The 20,251-nt window shown below is 39.9% G+C and overlaps 1 protein-coding gene and 1 long non-coding RNA gene across 2 annotated transcripts in view; one reads left to right on the top strand and one right to left on the bottom strand.

Moving 5' to 3' along the window:
• Positions 1 to 20,251, bottom strand: part of RYBP (RING1 and YY1 binding protein) — an 85,916-nt gene that overhangs the window by 11,369 nt on the left and 54,296 nt on the right. The window lies entirely within an intron of this gene.
• Positions 5,754 to 11,052, top strand: LOC147583514 (uncharacterized). Its single transcript, XR_015248286.1, has 3 exons — positions 5,754 to 5,887; positions 10,072 to 10,300; positions 10,733 to 11,052. It is a non-coding gene; the product is annotated as an uncharacterized LOC147583514 (long non-coding RNA).

The raw sequence follows: 20,251 nt of genomic DNA, 5'->3' as shown, positions 1-20,251 counted from the left end.
AAAGAGGCCCTACAAGAACAACCTGTCTTCTTTTTAAAAAAAAAAAAAATTTTTTTTTAACGTTTATTTATTTTTGAGACAGAGAGAGAGACAGAGCATGAACGGGAGAGGGTCAGAGAGAGGGAGACACAGAATCTGAAACAGGCTCCAGGCTCTAAGCCCGACGCGGGGCTCGAACTCACGGACCGTGAGATCATGACCTGAGCCGAAGCTGGCCACTCAACCGACTGAGCCACCCAGGCGCCCCAAGAACAACCTGTTTCCTATTCATTTTACCTACCGGCTCTTGAGCCATTGTATTTTTTTTTTTTTTTTTTAATACCAAAGATAACCCAAAGTAGAAATGCTGCAAACAGAACACAAGTTAGAATTCCAGCTTTGACACCAAGGATCACAAGCCTAATGAGTCGAAATCATTTGTTTTAGTTTAAACTAATTATCATATTCAGTTCATTCTAGCCCTTTCTGGATTCGTTCATAGGCTAGACTTGCGGCTCAGAAATGAAATTAATAGTAGTGTCACAGTGAGTATGGTTGATAAGTTGTCTCTTTGAGAGGCTCAGGGTAAGGGTAGCAGGAGTGCGATTTCTAGGTCAGTAGAAAGGTAACAGCTACTAGGAAAAACTTTATGGGAAGGGCAGGCGGGCAGACAGACCCTAGTGTGGGTCAAATCAGCATTCATATGGGCTTGCTTTTTCTGCGTAGATGTTTAGTTGGGGCAGGCAGAATGCAATTAGTATAAGTAGTGTAGATAATAACGTGTTGGTGAGTAAAGTTAATATTCCATTTATTATTCCTTTTCGGATTACACCGAACATATAGAACAGATTTCAAGTTAACAGGATACCTTTAGGGCTCTTCCCCCTCTGCGTGTACTTATATATATATTTTTAACAACTGTTGCCTCACTTTGTATCTTTAACAGTTCTAAAAGGTAACTTAGAGACTAAGATTCTCAGTTTTTAAAAATGAGAGGATTAACAACTAGACCAGAGAAATGGAATCTCCAGACTATTCATGTGGTGATCTTTCAGCTACACCATGTGAGGCTAAGACTTTTTTTAAATAAAGGGTTTTAATTTCTTAAAAACCTCTGTACTTTTTCATATTTGTTCAAGTGTTATAGGACAGTATTATTATTAAGAATCACCAATGTGATCAATTGGCCCAATGAAGAATAACGGATGAAGAAACACAGCAGATAATCTGGTTTAAAAGTAAAACCCCAGGGAATTCCTAGGTACGTGCTTTGTTTGCCACTATGTTATTTTATTTTATTTTATTTTTTTAATGTTTATTCATTTTTTGAAAGACAGAGACAGAGCACAGGCAGGGATGGGGCGGGGGGGGGGGGGGGGGGGGGGGGGACACAGAATGTGAAGCAGGCTCCAGGCTCTGAGCTGTCAGCACAGAGCCCGACACGGGGCTCAAACTCACGAACTGTGAGATCATGGCCTCAGCCAAAGTCGGATGCTCAACCGACTGAGCCACCCAGGTGCCCCAATGTTTGCCACTATTTTAAAGGACGGGTTATCTTAACAGACCACTGTGCAAATATTCGTTATGTTCAGCCATGGGAAGATGAAACCAGCTCCAACCTAATTCCTCTCTGATGCAGGACATACAAGACTTTGTTGTACCAGGTGTTAGTCCCAATGACCAAGGTACCCTTTCCGCTGGCTTGTTCAGGCCCATGTGAACACTCCTTAGACCTAGCTGGCTCTCCTCTGAAAGATGAGTACCCCTAGCTGTCCCCTGAGCTGCTCCTGATGCAACCTCCAGCCATGCTGCACCAGGGTGAAAAGAAACCTATGTGACCTTGTGACCTACATTGAAGCCAACCATCATAATAAGGATAATTTTAAAGTATCTTTTTCTAAAAAAATGTTTATTTATTTTTGAGGGGCAGGGGGGCGGTGCCAGAGGATCCCAGGCAGGCTCTGTGTGACAGATCACAAACCGTGTGATCATGACCTGAGCTGAAGTCAGACGCTCATCCAACTGAGCCCCCAGGTAATCCCTAATATGGATACTTTTAAAAGTCAACTATCACTTTACTTTGCTAGGATCATATACATGGCATGGCATTATTAACTTCTCCCTGCCTTGCAAATAGTATCTCTTCTTGCTGTTCTTTTTCTCCCACACCATTCTTTCCTCTCTCATGTAAATATCTGACTTCATGAAATCTCTCAAATCCTCTGGCTCATCCTTTAGAATGAGGCACTAAGTGACCCAGGGGGTCTCAGTTACTACCATTTTAGGTTACTCCTTCCCAACAGTACACATCCTTGAAACAGGGTAACCACTCTACTCTGTACCAGAAAACAAACTTTCTCTCAATTCCGACTCCAACTATCAAATTTTTTTTTTTAGAAAACAAACCATCCCCTTTGTCTGTCTTTCCTTCTGCCGTCTTCACAGCTGAGAAGGAGAGCATGGACTCTGGAGTTAGGATAACTTTATATAATAGGCTCTGCTACTGGAGAGCTCAGCAGTAGTAGTAACTCAAAAGGGAATGGGGCCCTATCTCATTTAATAGAGCCGAAGCGAAGATTAAACGAGGTGAAGTTCACTTAGCTTGTCATAGGACATGTACACAGAATGTATAAATACTTAACAAAATAATTCCCCTTAGAAGTAATATATATACACTACTTTTCCAGCTGCAGATGTATCTACCACCCTTCCTCAGGTACTGGGAGGCAAATATAAAGGTTTACAAGTGAGACAAGTTGGTAAGCCCTGCCCTAGGAAAAGGATTCTAGAGACACATATCTTTCACAAAAGTTGGTGTCCCAAAGCTAATTATGCTGTCTAGCTTCAACACAGCAGCACTAAGCATCCTCATCAACATGGCTACCAATATTTCTACATACTTCAGAGAGCACTTTGGCTGTAGATATTCCTTTTATTTATTTTATTTTTTTAATTTTTATGTTTATTTATTTTTGAGACAGAGAGAGACAGAGCATGAACAGGGGAGGGTCAGAGAGAGAGGGAGACAGAGAATCAGAAACAGGCTCCAGGCACCGAGCTGTCAGCACAGAGCCCGACGCGGGGCTCGAACCCACGAACCGCGAGATCATGACCTGGGCTGAAGTCGGACGCTCAACCAACTGAGCCACCCAGGCGCCCCTGTAGGTATTCCTTTTAAAAGAGAACGCCTTCAGGGGAAGCTACCAGGCTTCAACTGTGCAATATCTACAGTATTACCCAAATCTCACCAGACACAACTTGGTTAGGAACAGCTGACTCCAACAGAACGAACGAACGCAAGCATCATTCATAAGCAGCAGAATCAACAATGTTCTATTCCAGGTTAAAAATTGCCGTTTTGAAAATTCAAATGTCTCTTATGCCCTGAAACACATGACTTTACAAATAACCACCACTAAGTACAGGCACCAGAATTTTTTTTCTAGAACTCAGAAACATATTCAAGTAGGTAAAAGAGCAACAAATGGTTTAGAGTCTTGAAAGCAAGACCTGTATTTCATAAGCAAACCCGTGAGCAATGAGTATCTTAGCCCCATAGTTCTCAAAGCATGGTCCAGAGATTCCTGGGGGTCCTCTAGAACTTTTTAAGGAGGGTCTACCTATGAAGGCCAAAACTATTCCCATAATAATTTCCCGTAACTTTTACTTCCACAATAATTCTAAGACATCACTTGCCTATTCACTTTCCAAAGATTACATGACATGTAACATCACTGCTCTGACACCTAATGAAATGTATGTCTGTACAACTGACCCTTGAACAATACAAGTTTAAACCACACGGGTCCACTTATACAGAGATCTCCTGATACAGTACTGTAAATGTATTTTCTCTTCCTTATGATTTTAATAATGTTTTTTCTCTAGCTTACTTTACTGTAGGAATACAGTATGTAATATAAAATGTGTTAACTGTTTATGTTACAGAAAGAGAAGGTAATAGCAGGCTATTAGTAGGTCATTGCTTTCTGGGGGGAGTCAAAAGTTATATGCAGATTTGACTTCAGGGGTGGGGGGGGGGGGATTGGCGCCTCTGACCTGCGTGTTATTCAAGGATCAACTGTATAGTTTTGTGTTCTAAACATTTCTCAGTTTTAATTTCTGATATGGAAAACATCTATAGATACAACCAACATGATGCGAAAGCTCCTCGGGATCCATAATAATTTTATCAACAATGCAAGAGATTCTCTGGCCAAAAAGCTTGAGAACTGCTATCCTAGGACCATGCCAAATTATTTTTTTCTGTGCCAGTCTGCTTCATTATAGGCAAAGAAAGAAGAGACTTTCTTTAGATGGCAACTTCTAAAATAACTCAAGCTTAAAATCTTCCTTAGCAAAACTTCAAAAAAGAAACATGAAAAGCAACATTACCTCCAACTGCAGGTTAAAAAAACAGTTTGAAAATAAAGAAAAATTTTAAACTTACTAAACATCAGAACAACTTTCAAGAAGTGGGCTTAAAAGTATTTCAACCATAGACTATAAATCTGGCTTCCTTCCATTTCCTCTCCCCTGTGGTGCCTAAAAAAACAATTTTATTGTGGTCATCCAAATATTTTAAGTAAATGTCCCATAATAAATACGCCCTTTAGATCTCCCACAGCTATCTTTCCAAAAGCAAGCCCACTGACAAAGAATGTACTAGTTGACTTTATATAAGGAAAAACGTTTCCTAAACTGTTTTTATTTTTTTTTTTAATTTTTTTTTCAACGTTTTTTATTTATTTTTGGGACAGAGAGAGACAGAGCATGAACGGGGGAGGGGCAGAGAAAGAGGGAGACACAGAATTGGAAACAGGCTCCAGGCTCCGAGCCATCAGCCCAGAGCCTGACGCGGGGCTCGAACTCATGGACCGCGAGATCGTGACCTGGCTGAAGTCGGACGCTTAACCGACTGTGCCACCCAGGCGCCCCTCCTAAACTGTTTTTAAACTGGACCTTCTCTGAAGGTAGCTAACTGAATCTCTCCTTTTTTTAATGTTTATTTTGAGAGAGAGAGAGAGAGAGAGAGAGAGAGAGAGAGAGAGAGAAAGAGAGAGAGAGAGAAAGAGAGAGAGAGAGAATCGCAAGCAGGCTCTGCACTGTCAGCACAGATCCTGATGGACTCAATCTCAAGAACTGAGATTGTGACCTGAGCCAAAATCAAGAGTCAGATGCTCAAGTCACTGAGCCCAGCAAGGGTTCCTAAGTGATTTTTTCTTTGATACCTCCATTCATTATTTTCAACATGAATTTTATTCTACAGCAAAAGACTTCAGTGTTCAGACTGAAAAGGTCTTTTGCTTGCTGAGGATTTGGTCTGAGTGTTTTAGGGAATACTACTCATACTGGAGGCAGCCTATCACCGGAGCCATTGGTCATGTGACTACAGGTGTGGTAGCAACACTCTTCTCTTCACCAGCCCCCTTTAGAGGAAAGCCCAAACAGGCATCTAATCCCTAATTTCTGGGCCAGCATCCTCTACCTGTCAAACTTCATTTGAATAAAGGGGCAGAGACATGGCATACCTTGTGCTGTCTCCTTTCCCAGTTTCACGTCTGGCATTCTGGCTTTTGTTTTGAAATTCACTAAACATGTTTTTCCTGGTGCCTACCATATGCCAAGGCAGGGTGCTGTGCACTTGGGATGTGCATGCATATATGCTCATTATCCAAGGAGATGGTAAGACATGACATAACAGATACCAATGGCCGAGATCACTGGTGAGGGTCCTCTGTTTTATGGGGTGCTCCCTGACACACAAACCGGATCATAAGACTTAACAGGTGAGATGCCTAAGCTTTCCCCCTTCTTGCTTTCTGTACTTATTTTGGGACCTAACTCAGTGACTGTGAGTACTACCCTCTCTAAACTTCAGTTTCCTCACTGGCAAAGGAGATTAGAGGTAAGTGATCTCTAAGGGTCCTTTAGCTGAGACACCTGTATTCAATATTTAATAAAGACAACTACATAGAGTATTTGTTCTCAAGGTAGAGGCAGGTTTTCAGTTTATGCTGCTAGTAACTCATTTAGCCTCTTATTTTAAAAAGGATTAAATATCATGGGGTACATTCTACAAACTATACTGTTGGTTTAGTGACTATGATATGACCCCTCTCTCCTGCTGCGAAAGACATACGAAATTACCTTATAAATCATGTCAATAATTTAGAAGGAATCACAGAAACTACAAATCTCCAATCAAACCACATTTTCAGATGCAAATAAATCCAATGATGAACCAAGGTTTTCTCTCTCCAAGAAACACTTTACAACAGCAATCCAATCTACTCTGCAAATTACTTTATAGTTGTCAAAGATCCCATTTAAAATGCATTTAAACACTTCAAAATTACAGTTCATGTCACAAAACTGGGCACCTGCAAAGCACACAAAAGAATTAGTAAATCTTCAAAGGGGAAAAAAAAGGCAATTAGATAACTGAAAGGAATCTGAGGTCTAACAAGTCCATTGCCTCCTTCAGGTCTTGGGTTTCCTCACCCGCAAAATTAAAGCATTGGGCTTCATTAAGGTCATCGTTTAGGATTCCTTCAAATCTAATCCTTGAAAAAACCAAACCGAAACGTACATACTAGACAGTAACCGTTCTAACAAACATGGCTAGAGCTAGTTCATGGTCAAATTATCATGTCATAATGGGTTTCCTACATCACTGGGAATCAAAACTTAAAGCCCGCCATCACTTGGCAAAGAGGTTCACCGCAGGGTTTTTCAGCCTCAGCACTGTTGATCTTTTGGACCTCCTAACTCTTTGCTATAGGGGCTGTACTTAAGCACAGAGGAATATTTAGCAGCATCCCCCCGCCCCCACCTACCAGATGCCAGGGGCACCCCAATCCCCAAGTCATGACAGGCAGAAATTTCTCTAGACACTGCCAAATGTTCTCTAGGAGGCAAAATCACTCCCAGGTGAAAACCACTGTTATGTACCAGATTATCATACAGAGAAGCAAAATATCTACAAAGACGGGAAAGCAGCCCAGAATACAACAGTGCTTCTGTTAAAATGTTATCGAAAGATATCCACCAGAAACATCTGTAATGTGGTCATCATCCTAATTGTTGGAGGTTACCAGAGAGTGAGATTTAGGAAGAACAATCTGAAGAACTTTGAATATGTTAACAGTGGTTTTTCAAATGAAGTCGTATGATCACTCTTCTCAAACATTTTGCGATACTTTTACTAAATAAAGTTCTATACCTCACAGCAACACAAGGATTTACCTGTAAGATATATCATTTACACTGACATTAAACAGAAGTCTTTGGTAATTTCATATAGAGCCAAGCATCACACATTTGGTCGGGAACATACCAGTCGCTGAGATCTAAGTAACAGTGTTTTAATGTGTAGCACGTATTCTAAGGGGGGAAAACCCAAGGTAAAATGTAAAGCAACTTCAGTATATTAATAACCACGAGACCGGTCTGACCAATCACCAAAGAGAAGGCAGAGGAAAGACTATTTGACGGTCTCTACACAATTTCAACTCTATTAAGATCATCTAGATTTCAGGGATTTCAGGTGAATCAGTTTTTATTTCCAGTAAGGGAAGGGAAATTTTAGGGTTATCTCATTTCAAATGGTTGAAAAGTTTGATGCGAATGAAGGCGAGAACTCTGAAACCACCAGTAGCTCTCAGCAAGAGAAACTAGCACTGGAGTTTGAGAACTCCTTCAACTCCATGAATAGGATTTTGTTTTGCTGGGACACTGTGGCACAGGCTGGAGATCGGGATTCAGAGAGCAACTTAAACAGTATGGTAAATCTTTGAGTTAAATATTGATCCTATTTGTTACACAGGGATGAAACATTTCTCAGAATCAGAAAATAACGAGAATTATTTGAATAAGAATAGAAGTTTCAATAAAGACGAGAATATTTTGAGATACACTGTCAGCAGTCACGTATCACACCCCCAACAGGTCCGAGCATGCACCTTATCTTAGTGCCTAAGAAATCAGTGATGCAAGTATCAAAATCTATGTCAGATAAGGAAAACACATTTGTTGGAAAATGTTGATAGCCACACCTCCTAGAATGAATACTTTTAATTCTGAGGGACCGAAGGAAGTGTTTAGGACACTACATTAACCAACATCTCTATGTAAAAAGTGAATTCTGTGCACAGCCCCTATCCACCCTTGAGTACTTTTCTTCCCTTAAGCAAAATTCTCAGAACAACTTTCTTAGCAATTAAGTGTGGTGAACTGAATGGGCGCTGCCTAATGTTTTCAGTGTCAAATCATGTGTTACTACTATGGTCAGAACACCTTCCCAGGAAGATATACTCTCTCCCCTTCCTCATTCTTAACATGCTACTGTGACCTCAGAACAGGGGCTGCTTACCTCCACTACTCATCCCTACAACCCCACTTCTGGATCTTCACTGTCTTCCTCCATTCTAGCTCAGGGCCTAAACACCTTCCTCCTCAATGTCCTACCTGCAAAGTCCAGTCTTGCCCCTAGTTAATCCCACATGACGCTACTGAGACCAAGGGTCTGAAAAAGAAAGTGTAATTGGCGATTTCTGTTTAACATCTACCCCCGACCACGGTTTACAGAAGTAAATCTGAACTCCCGAACTTGATGTGAGGGGCTCCTCACAACTCGGTTCTGATGATCCTCTCCAGCTCACTCCGCCTCCACCACAGCCTGCTCCTGAGCTCTAGCTTAAGCCACACGGACTTGAGCTCATCTTTTTCAGAAGATACCTTTTATCTCTTGCTGTATTTGCTCACCATACTGATCCCTTAGCTTCTGAAATGTCCTTCCCCATAACTGATGTGCAAAACCCATACGTACCTAAGACCCAGCTCAAATGCTGCTTTTCCAAATTCTACTGGCTAATACCGGTTTGTGGCCAGATTTTCAGGGTTCCCTAACACCCCTGGACCTACCTCTACCACTTAATACTCTGTATTATAATCACTCTGTCTCTCCTTACTAGATTATAAACATCTGAGGCCATACTGACACTTTACATTTTGTTTTACTTCCCAAACTTGCTTCAAAGTAACTGACAAGAGCTCAGTTAATGTTGCCTGCAAGAACCCAGGTCCTCTGTACAATGTGGTGCAGACAGCAAGTGCTGTATCAGCATGTGACACAAGATTATATTATTATCATGCTGTACATAACAGTCTCTCTGGGACTCAGAACTGAGGGACTTTGTACAACTCCTCTTTCACACTGCCATTCCCCAGCAAAACACTAGGACACAGGAGGTTCTCAAAGAATATCAATACCTACCCCAGAGGCAGAACAGCTCCCAGTTTAAAAGAGGGGAAGAAAGGAGCAAGAAAATGAATGGGGAATGCACGGCACCCTCTGAAGAGACACTGTGTCACGTGTCCTGCACGCATCACCTCACAATCCTCACAACTTTCCCAAGTCACTGAAGGGACCAAAGCCTGAAGGTACAACGGTAAACGGAAGGCTAGAGCCGGTAGAGTCTAATCCAAGTTTATGCTCTTTCCACTAACCCACACTGCCTGCCCAGTGAACCTCGAGAAGGAAGAAAAGAAGTGAACTGAAGCCAGTGAAAGTGAGGAAAACACAAGAGAAGACTATACCACAAGAGACACAGAGGCAGAGACAAAGAGACAGAGAGAGAGAGGGAGGGAGACGGAGATCGACTCCAAGAAAGAACAGCCAATATTGAAAGCTGCGGCAAATGAGGACACAAAAAACGAGATCTCTGAATCTGCTAATCAACGAAGTGCATTTGCAAAAGAAATGTTTCTCTTCTGTTTCTTCACTACATAACATATGTGCCCCTTCACCTTTCCTCTGACCTCAAATATCCCAACTATTTCAACATATCCAACCTACACTCCACAACTATATAGGTATGGAAAAAGCAGACTCTGACATTCTGTTGTACGATGCCTGTATTTTTAAATATCTAGAGCCCAGGAATTGGTACAAAATTCTTAGGAAGTCAAGTCTAAGGAATGCTCTTCATCTTTTCCATTTCTTTAGCAAAGTAAAAAGATCTATGGGCACTAACAAATGACTTCTCAAAGCATTGCACAATTAGTAAGTCCGCTTACTTAACCTTACAGGAACCACACTATTTTCAAGAGTAAGCACTGTGGCATCAAGTGGGATCCTCATACTACCAGCAAGCTCTCCAATTACACAGCTTTATCTAAATCCCTGGCTTGTAAGAAGGGACATTCGGATACACAGAGACGGTGGTGTGGTGCATACCTGCAAGTACCCGCACCACTCTGGAACAACTTCTCAAGCTGGCACTCCGCTCCACATCAAGTATCTGCCTTTGGCATGAAAGTAAGCCAATGTGCATGCCTTGTAGTAAGTTTCCAACAGGGTAAGGATCCTACAGGTTCCAAAAATGACTCTTACGTGTCTTTGTTTGAAATGGGCTTTTTTTTGTTCTTAAACCAAAGTGCTACAACTGCACTTTGTTTGAAGGTTTGCTGAAAATTGGATTTGCTAACTGGCAAAGATAAAATAGAGATTTTTCAAATTCTTTGTTTTAGAAGTCTGAAAACACAAATGTTTTGTTTTTAACCAATTTTAGAGTTTCAAAAATGGTACTCAGCATACACCCCTCATGCGGCCTCTCCTGATGTTAACTTCTTATATAAACATAATTATCAAAACCTGAAAATTAACACTGGGGTACAATACTGTTAACTAAAATGGACACTTTCTTTTATTCTCACCACTCGTCCCACCAATGTTCTTTTTCTCTTTCAGGATCCTGTCTAGGTTCGTGCATTGCATTCTATTGTTAGTTCTCATCAGCTCCTCAGTCTCCAGGTCTCTGATGACCCTGAAACCTTTGAAGAGTACTGGTCATTATTATGTAACAGTGTACTTCAATTGGGGTTTGTCTGATGAGTTCTAGCGAAAAAAAGAAGTCACCCATTTTCACAACACCAGAGCCAAGATGTGTATCCTCCTGTGTGTCTGTTTTCACACCTTATTTGTAATGTTAACCATAACCACTTGGCTAAGGAGGTGTCTGTCAGGTTTCTCTAAAGTTACTGTCTTTTAAATAAACATCTTGAGAGGTATCTTGAGACTATATATAAAAATATGTTGTTTCTCCTCAAACTTTCACCTATTAACGTCAGCATCCAAATGTGGACTGTGCAAAAATTACTATTTTGTTTTGGTTTTGCCCAATGGTGGCTTTCTGGGTGCCTCTTTCTTTCTGTATTTACTAACTGGGATTCTCCTGGAGGTAAGAACTGTCTTTTCTCTCCCAGTATGGATTCATGGATATTTACTTTATCCTACAGGTTAATATTCAGTATTACCCTTATTTATTTTGTGTCTCCAATCACTTCAGCTTTGGCCATCAGGAGCTCTTTCTTCAGGTTCAGTACTACAATCCCTCATCCTTTTCTGAGGCCTTAAAACTCTACAAAGTTTTAGGATCAACTATTCCTAGGACTATTTCACATTCCTAAGCACTGTACCCAAAACCAGTTACAGCCCAGCTAGCAAAGAATAAAACACCCGAACTTACCAGTCATGTAAAGTGATAGATAAATCACTACATCCTGTCCCAATCAGCATTATATTCCAGACAGCACAACTATTAACAAAAACAGGCGATGCCTAAGCAAATGGGAGCTCTAGATATCATTATGAGTACATTTCCTCCAAAGGTACTATTTTAATGCCTCTTCTAACAGAAAACTGCTGTGTTCTAAAAGACATCCTTGATCACCAAACAATTTGCGGCCAGAGGTAAAAATGCCAGAAAGAACAATGATGGATTCCAGTTAGGTAGAAAGTGTTCTCTAAAACACATTCAGGGAGGGGGACTGTGGGGGGGGGGGGGGGGGGACAGACTTCAAACTCTGAAAGAACCTGGAAATATTCTGACCAGGAATAGAAAAGAGCGCAAAAGCCAAAGCTGAGTGCATGCTCCAAACAGCAAATAGCCTCTGGTGGGGGAAACAGAAGCCACCCCTGCCCACTTTGTGCGGCTCTGTCCATGGCCTTGGAAGAAATAACTAGCGGCACCTCCAAAAGGACTTCCCTTTGCTTTACAGGTGCATGCTTACCTGCCATCCAAGGAAAACCAAGGGAGGCAGGTAATAAGAGTAATAGGTGCTGTGGCCTGCTAACTACAACAACTTTTGCCTAGGATACATTTTAAGAAGGCACAATTTACATAAAATGCACACAGTTTTAGCATTACAGTTTAAGTTTTGACAAATGTATACAGCAGTAGTCATCACCCCCAACCCAGATTCCTTTGTGTCCACCTTCCCAGACAACCCCTACTGCCAGCTCCATGAGGCTACCGATTTGTTTTTTGTCACTATGGTTTAAATCTTTGAGTTTCACATAAATGAAATTATATAGCATCTTTGTTTGTATGTAGTTATTTTTGCTGAACATAGTATTTCTGAGATTCACCTACGGTGCTGTATTTTGCTTACCCAGTCTCCTAATGATGGACAGTTGGGCCGTTGCCAATTTTTAGCTATCATGAATAAGGCTGCTATTAACATTCATGCACAAGTCTTTGTGTGAACATGTTTTCATTTCTCTTGGCTAGAATTCCTATGGCAAGTATATACTTCACTTTGTGGTAAGTGTATATTTAACTTTTTAAGAAATCGCCCAACTATTTTTCAACGGGACTGTGCCGTGTTACATTTCCTCCAGCAAAGTATGGGTATTCCACTGTTCCACATGTTCAACAACCCTTGGTACTATCAGTCTTTTTAATTTGAGTAATTCTAGTGGCCGTACAGTAGTATCTCAATGTAGTTTTAACATGTAATTCCCCAAAGAATAATGATGTTCAGCCAACGTGTTGCCTAGGATGTACTCTTATACAAGTGCAGTTGATGCCTTACCAGAAACAGTAAGATTTTACAGTATTTGTAAAGATCAAGAGGCTTTCCAATACGGTAACTGTTGAAGCTGGGTGACGGGTAGAGAGACTGTGGTCTCTACTTTTGTGTCTAAATTATGTTTATTAAGAATAAATAAACCAGAAGCCTGCTAGGTTGCATGCCCAGAGAACGTCTTAATGTTTTAACGGAGGTAAAGAACTCAGAAAAGAATGAGGTGAAGACAATTACTTGTCTGATTCTGGTACAGAGTAATGAAATAAAGCATTTCTGATTCTGACTTAAACAGCCTCAAGAAACTATGAACAAACTCCTAAAAATTAGCCAACTGACCCAGATGATTAAGTGTTTATGTACTATATAGAAAAGTTTGTGTAAATCAGTGAATTAGACGCAGACACACAGAAGACAGGGGACCAGACCAGCAAGGATAGCTACCACTTTAGATGACAGAATGAAATTCTGAAGAGGTTCAGCAAACTGGAATAATGGACTTGAGATCAGACAATAAGATTTCACAGAACAGCGGTATTAACGGACATAATCTGCTTCTTGTACTTCTTAATCTGAATGCGACTGGTCAAGAGTCACAGATGTTAAGAAAATGGAATTTTAGCTCTGGTTCTTTATCAATTTGCAGAATAATAACCAAGAAACACAGCCTTCAGTCTCAGTTTCCCCAGTTGTTAAAGAGAAAAGACCTGTCCTATGTTCCTCCCATAAAGTTAAGGAGAAAATGTTGGACAAGGAAAACAAACACTTGGGAGACAAGTAGAGAAGACCTATTTTGGTTTTCATGTTCACATACACTTTTGCACACATGTTCAAATTTTAAAAACTTTGATTTTAGTAAAAATGGAAGAATATCTCCCCATATGTCATAACAACATATGCCTCAGAGGGCTGATGCTACATAAATACCCCAGCAAGAAAAACAGACAAGCCTTCATTGCCACACTACATTTACTGAGTACCACTGGGGGTAGCTACGCCCAGTGCCAACCAGGGTTAAAGATAAAGAGCTTTTAAAAATTATACTCTATATTCCTATTATTAAATATTTCATGGAAAATAATTTAACCCTGATTATTTTAAGCTATTACAGCGAGAGTCCCTGGAAAAGTATGAAAGGTGGCCACAGGCCCCCACAGTCCACGCTACTGTTTTCATCGGTATGTCCATGACAGTGCCATCTCTGCTACCCCAGCAGCTGTCTAGTTCCCGCTGTTAATAAGGAGCCATCCACACACACACTCAGGAAGCCGAGAATGCACTTGTAAAAGAACATGCTAGAATTGAGAGAATACAGTGTTTTCAGAAGCAGATTACAATGCTCTCAACTTCTGACTGCTAATCTGGCATCTTCCCCAAGTAACTTTTCAAGAAACTTGTTCTTTTTAAAAAAAAAATTTTTTTTTTTAATGTGTATTTATCTTTGAAGGAAAGAGAGACAGTGTGTGAACAGGGGAGGGGCAGAGAGAGAGGGAGACACAGAATCCGAAACAGGATCCAGGCTCTGAGGTGTCAGCACAGCTCGAGGGCTCGAACTTACAAACCACGAGATCATGACCTGAGCTGAAATCGGTCGCTTAACCGACAGAGCCACCCAGGTGCCCCGAAACTTGTTCTCGAGTTATTACTATGTTAAATCCATCAAACAAAAAATACACTTAAAACTTTCTCTTATACTTAACTGTTCTTAGTAATAAGTCACAGCCAAGTTATCTCACTATGCACACACATCCAACCTATAATCTAGTAAGAAAAACTTGAAAAAACAAACCAACCAGTAGTCATCTTCATTCTACAAGTAGAAAGTACTATCTCACAAGAATGACATCTACAGTTAATATCAAAGCTGTTCCCTTCAAACAGCAACTAACATACATACATATATATATATATATACACACACACACACACACACACACACACACACATACATACATACATATATATATACATATATATTTTGACAGCAGGGTGGGGGTGGTATTCTGTTTTCCTAAAGAAAGTTGTGATTCGTTTCTTTTTTTTCTAGTAATAAAAGTTAATTCTAAAAAGGGCTAAGTGTCTGTGATAAAAGTATGAGTTAGAAGCCAAACGGTAATGAGTGTAAACATTTCACACATTACAGTTCCCAGGGTAATCTTATTGTAGTTACAGGATTATTAATGCCTTCCAAAAATGTTAATAGGTAAGAGAATACCTACAGAGGTTGCTGGAGTATGCTCAATACCCTCTCTTGTGCTTAGTTTCAAAGAATGGTATGACTTGATGGTGTGAAAGCAATGCACAATCAGAAGAGGCCATCCTTCAAATTTGGAGTGTGGATCTTTTCCCAGGCTGGTGGTATATGGTATGAGCCTCTCCTGTGAGGCTGGGCATCTGCACGTGCAGCTCCCAGCCAGCCCAGCGATCACAAGGGTCAATAACTGATACGCTGACAACTATTCCATTATTCACTTTCAGTACAGTATTCAACAGATTACATGAGATGTTATTATAAAATATGCACATCCCCACAAAAAAGGCCTTGTATTACAAAATAGGCTCTTATTTTAAAATAGGCTTTGTGTTAGATGATTGTGCCCAACTAAAGGCTAAACGTAAATGCTCTGAGCACGTTTGACGTAGGCTAGGCCAAACTGTGATGTCCTGCAGGTTAAGTGGTATTACATGCACTGTAGACTTATATTTTCAACTCACAATGAGTTCATTAGGAACATAACTCCATCCTAAATCAAGGAAGACCTATTAATTACTTTTTCATAATAGTAAGTAATTTCCTTTATTTTTACAGATGAGTAAAGAGGCTTAGAGATAACTAGTAATTTTCTCAAAAATCCGAGTGTCATTTACCACACAGTAACAACCAACGACCTAACCAAGACTCCTAATCATTTTTCCCAGTTTATAATAGAAGGGTCATTGCCTAACTAAAACTCTTACTCATCTATTCCAAGCCCTAAACCCAAGCAATGTCATGTTTCTTAATCTAACCAGGTGTCAAAGGGAAATTTTTACACTCCCACTTTCTAACACCAACTGAGATGTCAACAATTTTAATGTGTGTTACTATTTCAAAAGATTAAAATGTGGAAGGTGGTGTATCAGAATGGGCAAAACAGGGTATGATTTGATTTACTCCTATGGATCACTTAACTGGAAGTTACCACTGCAATAGGTATGGTGCTTAAAAATTAAACTGCATGAACTTAAAAATACTCTAATATTCTAGTTCTTAAGTCAGATTGGACCCCTCCCTTTCTATTCCAAAATAGTTAGCTCTCATTAATACGTAACTTAAAGCTCCACTTCAAGAAGTGGCTGTTACCATGTGTCTATCAATTGCTATTTAAAAAAAAAAAAAAAAAAACCTTAAAAAAATAAAAATTTTCACAATGATCCAGGACAAGTATTCTCCTTAAAACTGCATTTTATTCTGCTGTTCTGGGGCCCAAAGAAAAAAGCAAGAGCAAGGGTTAGTGGAGGATATTATGGGTTATCTACAGTAATAAATTTTCCCAGAAAAATACCAGACTTCTGTCCCAGAGATAAATTTATTCACTGTCCTAAGTGCTAAGGAAACAAATTAAGAACACTACCTATATCTCAAATTCTTCAGTACTTAACATGGGTTTTTGGGTGGGGTCTTCTATGGAAGCTTTTGTGAATATGATAAGTATTAATCTACTCAGAAAAAAGTACACAAACAAGTAAATATCTGTGTGCAATTTCAAATTTATAGATCCCCCAGTTATAGCTGGTCCCACAAATATAAAAACAAACAAGAATAATAGGGATGACTAGCCAAGATTCCATCTGGAAGCCACAAAATCTCCAAATGTTACTGTTCAAGCTGACTGACTCTTATCAACTAGGAGAACTGCAAATTCAGCATTTAAGGTAGATCATGCCTTTAACAGTATCCAAAAACTTAGCTAAATTAAAATGACTGAAAATGGCCACACAAATGCCATCCTACCTTTTTTTTTTTTTTGCCATCTTATCTTTTTTTGGTAAGATAGAGTCACCTGTATTGTTTCCATTAGTGTGCAATTTAATCCTTCCATCTTTCCCTCTCCCTTTTCCCAACCCTGTCACTGCCATTTATTACAGAGAAATTAACAGAGTTTATATTTAAAAAAAATTTTTTTTAATGTTTATTTATTTTGAGAGAGAGCAAGAGAGCGAGTGGGGGAGAACCAGACAGAGAGGGAGATACAGAATCCAAACCAGGCTCCAGGCTCTGAGCTGTCAGCACAGGGCCTCATGCAGGACTTGAACTCATGAACCACAAGATCATGACCTGATTTGGATGCTTAACACAGAGTTTATATTTTTAAACTTGCTTGGGGAGCCTGGGTGACTCAGCCGGTTAAGTGTCTGACGTCGGCTCAGGTCACGATCTCATGGCTTGTGGGTTCAAGCCCCGTGTCAGGCTCTGGGCTGACAGCTCAGAGCCTGGAGCCTGCTTCAGATTCTGTCTCCCTCTCTCTCTGCCCCTCCCGCCTCGTGCTCTGTCTCTCTCTCTCAAAAATAAACATACATAAAAAAAATTTTTTTTAACTTGCTTATTTCTCTCTTAAGTTGAGTTTTTGCTGTGTGTTTAACTTCCTTAACTAAGTATTTTGTGATCAACAGTTTGCTTATTCTTTTTTCAAATCTGAGCCTCTGTAAAATATTATCTTGAAGATGAAGACGATTACCAACATCTAGCATTACAGGACTAAGATCTGTTTCTTTTCTCCTATGACACCTTGAACATTAGCCCTGAATTCAAAAATCTGCACTTTAAAGTTCTCTCAGAATAGAGATTATTTTGAAATATGTTCCAACACAAGGGAATAAGTCTTTATACAAAGGTTTATTCAGTCTCCTTCACAGCTGAATCCACTGGGCCCACTGTGAAAATGTGAATATGAAGAGAATTTGGCCTTAACTCAGTCAGATGCTTGAGTGATGTGATGAGGGCAGACTAAAATGGGGTGGGGTTGGGTAAGATGAGTTCCACATGCCTATGTAGCAAAGCCATCCATACGGAATGTGTGTGTGTGTGTGTGTGTGTGTGTGTGTGTGTGTGTGTGTGTGTAATGAGATAATCCCAGTTGAGGGCAAAGGCAACTTCCAAAAGCAGAAATGTGGCCTCTCGGAGGTCTCCAAATGAAATTTCAACCTGCCAGATAAGAACCTACTCTTTCCCACCAAACAGCCTTCCTTCCAGGTAAAACAGTACTCTACTGTTAACTGCCTCCTGTTCTTCACCATGGACTATAGCTAACAAACAGAATTAGACTTAACTGACTTCTGAGTTTAGAATATAAAAAAATCATGGCTTTCTCCCTTGCTCTCTCTTGAACCACTGTGAAAAGCTGGCAGTCATGGTCATGAAGAATCTTACAAAGACTCAGGGAGAGGTTCATATGGTGAGCAACCAAGACCTCCCCTGCCATGCCTGCCAACAGCCAGCAAGGAACTGAGGTCTTCCACAAAGTCATGTAAATAAGTCATTTTGAGAAGCAGGACCCGCACCCCCCCCCCCCCCCCCCGCCAATACAACCCCAGTCAAGCCTCCAGATGACTGCAGCCCCACCAAACATCTTGCTACATACATTCTTATTAGGGACCCTGCCTGAACCAGAACCACCCAGATAAGCCATTCCTACATCCCTAACTCTTAAGAAAAGATATGACAATTGATAAAGGTGGTCAAAAGCTACGAACTTCCACCTGTAAGATTAAATAAGTACTGGGGATGTTAAGGTACAACATAAAGAATACAGTAGCACTGCTCTCTGGTATATCTAAAAGTTACTAAGAGAGTACATCCTACAAGTTCCCACCACAATGGAAAAACCTTCCTCCTCACTTTTTAAAAAAAATGTATGTGGTTAAAGATGTTAACTAAACTTTGGTAATCATTTCGCAATATATGGAAGTCAAATCATTATGCTGTATATCTTAAACTTATGCAGTGCTGTATGTCAATTATATCTCAAAAAAAAACTTGAAAAAAAGGTGTGAAATAATAGGTTTAAGTTGCTATTTGGGGAATCATTTGTTACACAGCCATAGATAATGCATACACACACACACACACACACACACACACTTACTTCTCAAATATACAGTAATTTTTTTATAAAGTAAAATAAAAAAAATGCCTAGAAAAAAAAAAGATTCATGTTCCAGGTTATAAAACATCTACTACCTCCTACAAAACCTTGAAAGGTTATACATCCTAATGAGATCCACTCTAGGGAGAATAAAGGTTAATTTGAGAAGCCAGAAGTGAATCTTAATTAACATAAGTAACCCAGCTGACCTCACAGTCCAGTCGTCAGATATTCAATCAAATACTGTCAATAGTTACTGTATTCCTTTAGAACAGGGATCAGTGAACTTTTGATGTAAAAGGCCAGATAGTGACTATTTTGGGTTTTGTAAGCCAAGAGGCAAAAACTAAAGAGTATGGACACACTTACGTAACAACCATTTAAAGCTGTAAAGAGCATTCTGAGCTCCCAGACCCTACAAATATAGGTGGTCAGTTTCAGAGTCTAGGCTACAGAAAACATATGGTCTCTCATATTAAAGCAATCCAAAACTTTCAGGGTCTGTATTTCAAAGGACTTCCCCCAAAGGTTGCACATTATGCAAGTACTGGTAAAGCAACAAGAAACCTTATAACTAGAATGGCTGCTTTTTCATAAGATGATAAGGTCTGCCATTCCAAAGTTAACAAAATCTCAATACCAGAGTCAGAAGAACAAGGATACATCCCTGTCAAACTGGAAGATGCAAATGTGTTTCAGTAAGAATATATTAAGGGCAAGAGAACGATAATGGTAATATTGCCAGCAAATAAATTTATCATTAAACAAGGGGTCTGAGTAGCAAAAATGGCATAGTGGCTAGCCAATACAACAAAGAAACACAACTCACCTTCAACAATTCCCATTCTCTGGCTTTAAAACTCATCAAGTTACAGATATACACACGCACGCACACACAGCTTTGTAAACTCAACTTATGTGGATCAATGGGTGCCTGAAATAAGGTTAATCACATTAAATTAGCCCTCATCACACTGTAAGAGTCAAGAGACCTCCAACATCTAGTCCTTATACTTTGTGACTAACTGCTCAATCTTTGCCCATTTATCTTCACTGGGATTCATTCATATTCTACGTGATGGAACTAGAATTTATTATATCTCTGAATCTTGTGAATGGCAAAAATCCATGATCATAGATGTATCTATTTATAACAAATAAAAAGAAATCTAAAATAAGTTAATTCTGTCTCCTTAATGGATTTAAGGCAAACAGGTGTTCTTATACTAAAAAGAGGCAAGAAAACCAAGAGGCAAGAAAATACTCCATTTGCTCAA

The sequence above is a fragment of the Puma concolor genome, chromosome A2, assembly GCF_028749965.1.
Source record: "Puma concolor isolate L17-30 chromosome A2, mPumCon1.1.hap2, whole genome shotgun sequence".
Classification (NCBI taxonomy): Eukaryota; Metazoa; Chordata; class Mammalia; order Carnivora; family Felidae; genus Puma; species Puma concolor.
The sequence above is the reverse complement of the archived record's forward strand: the minus strand, read 5'-3'. Positions and strand labels throughout refer to the sequence as shown.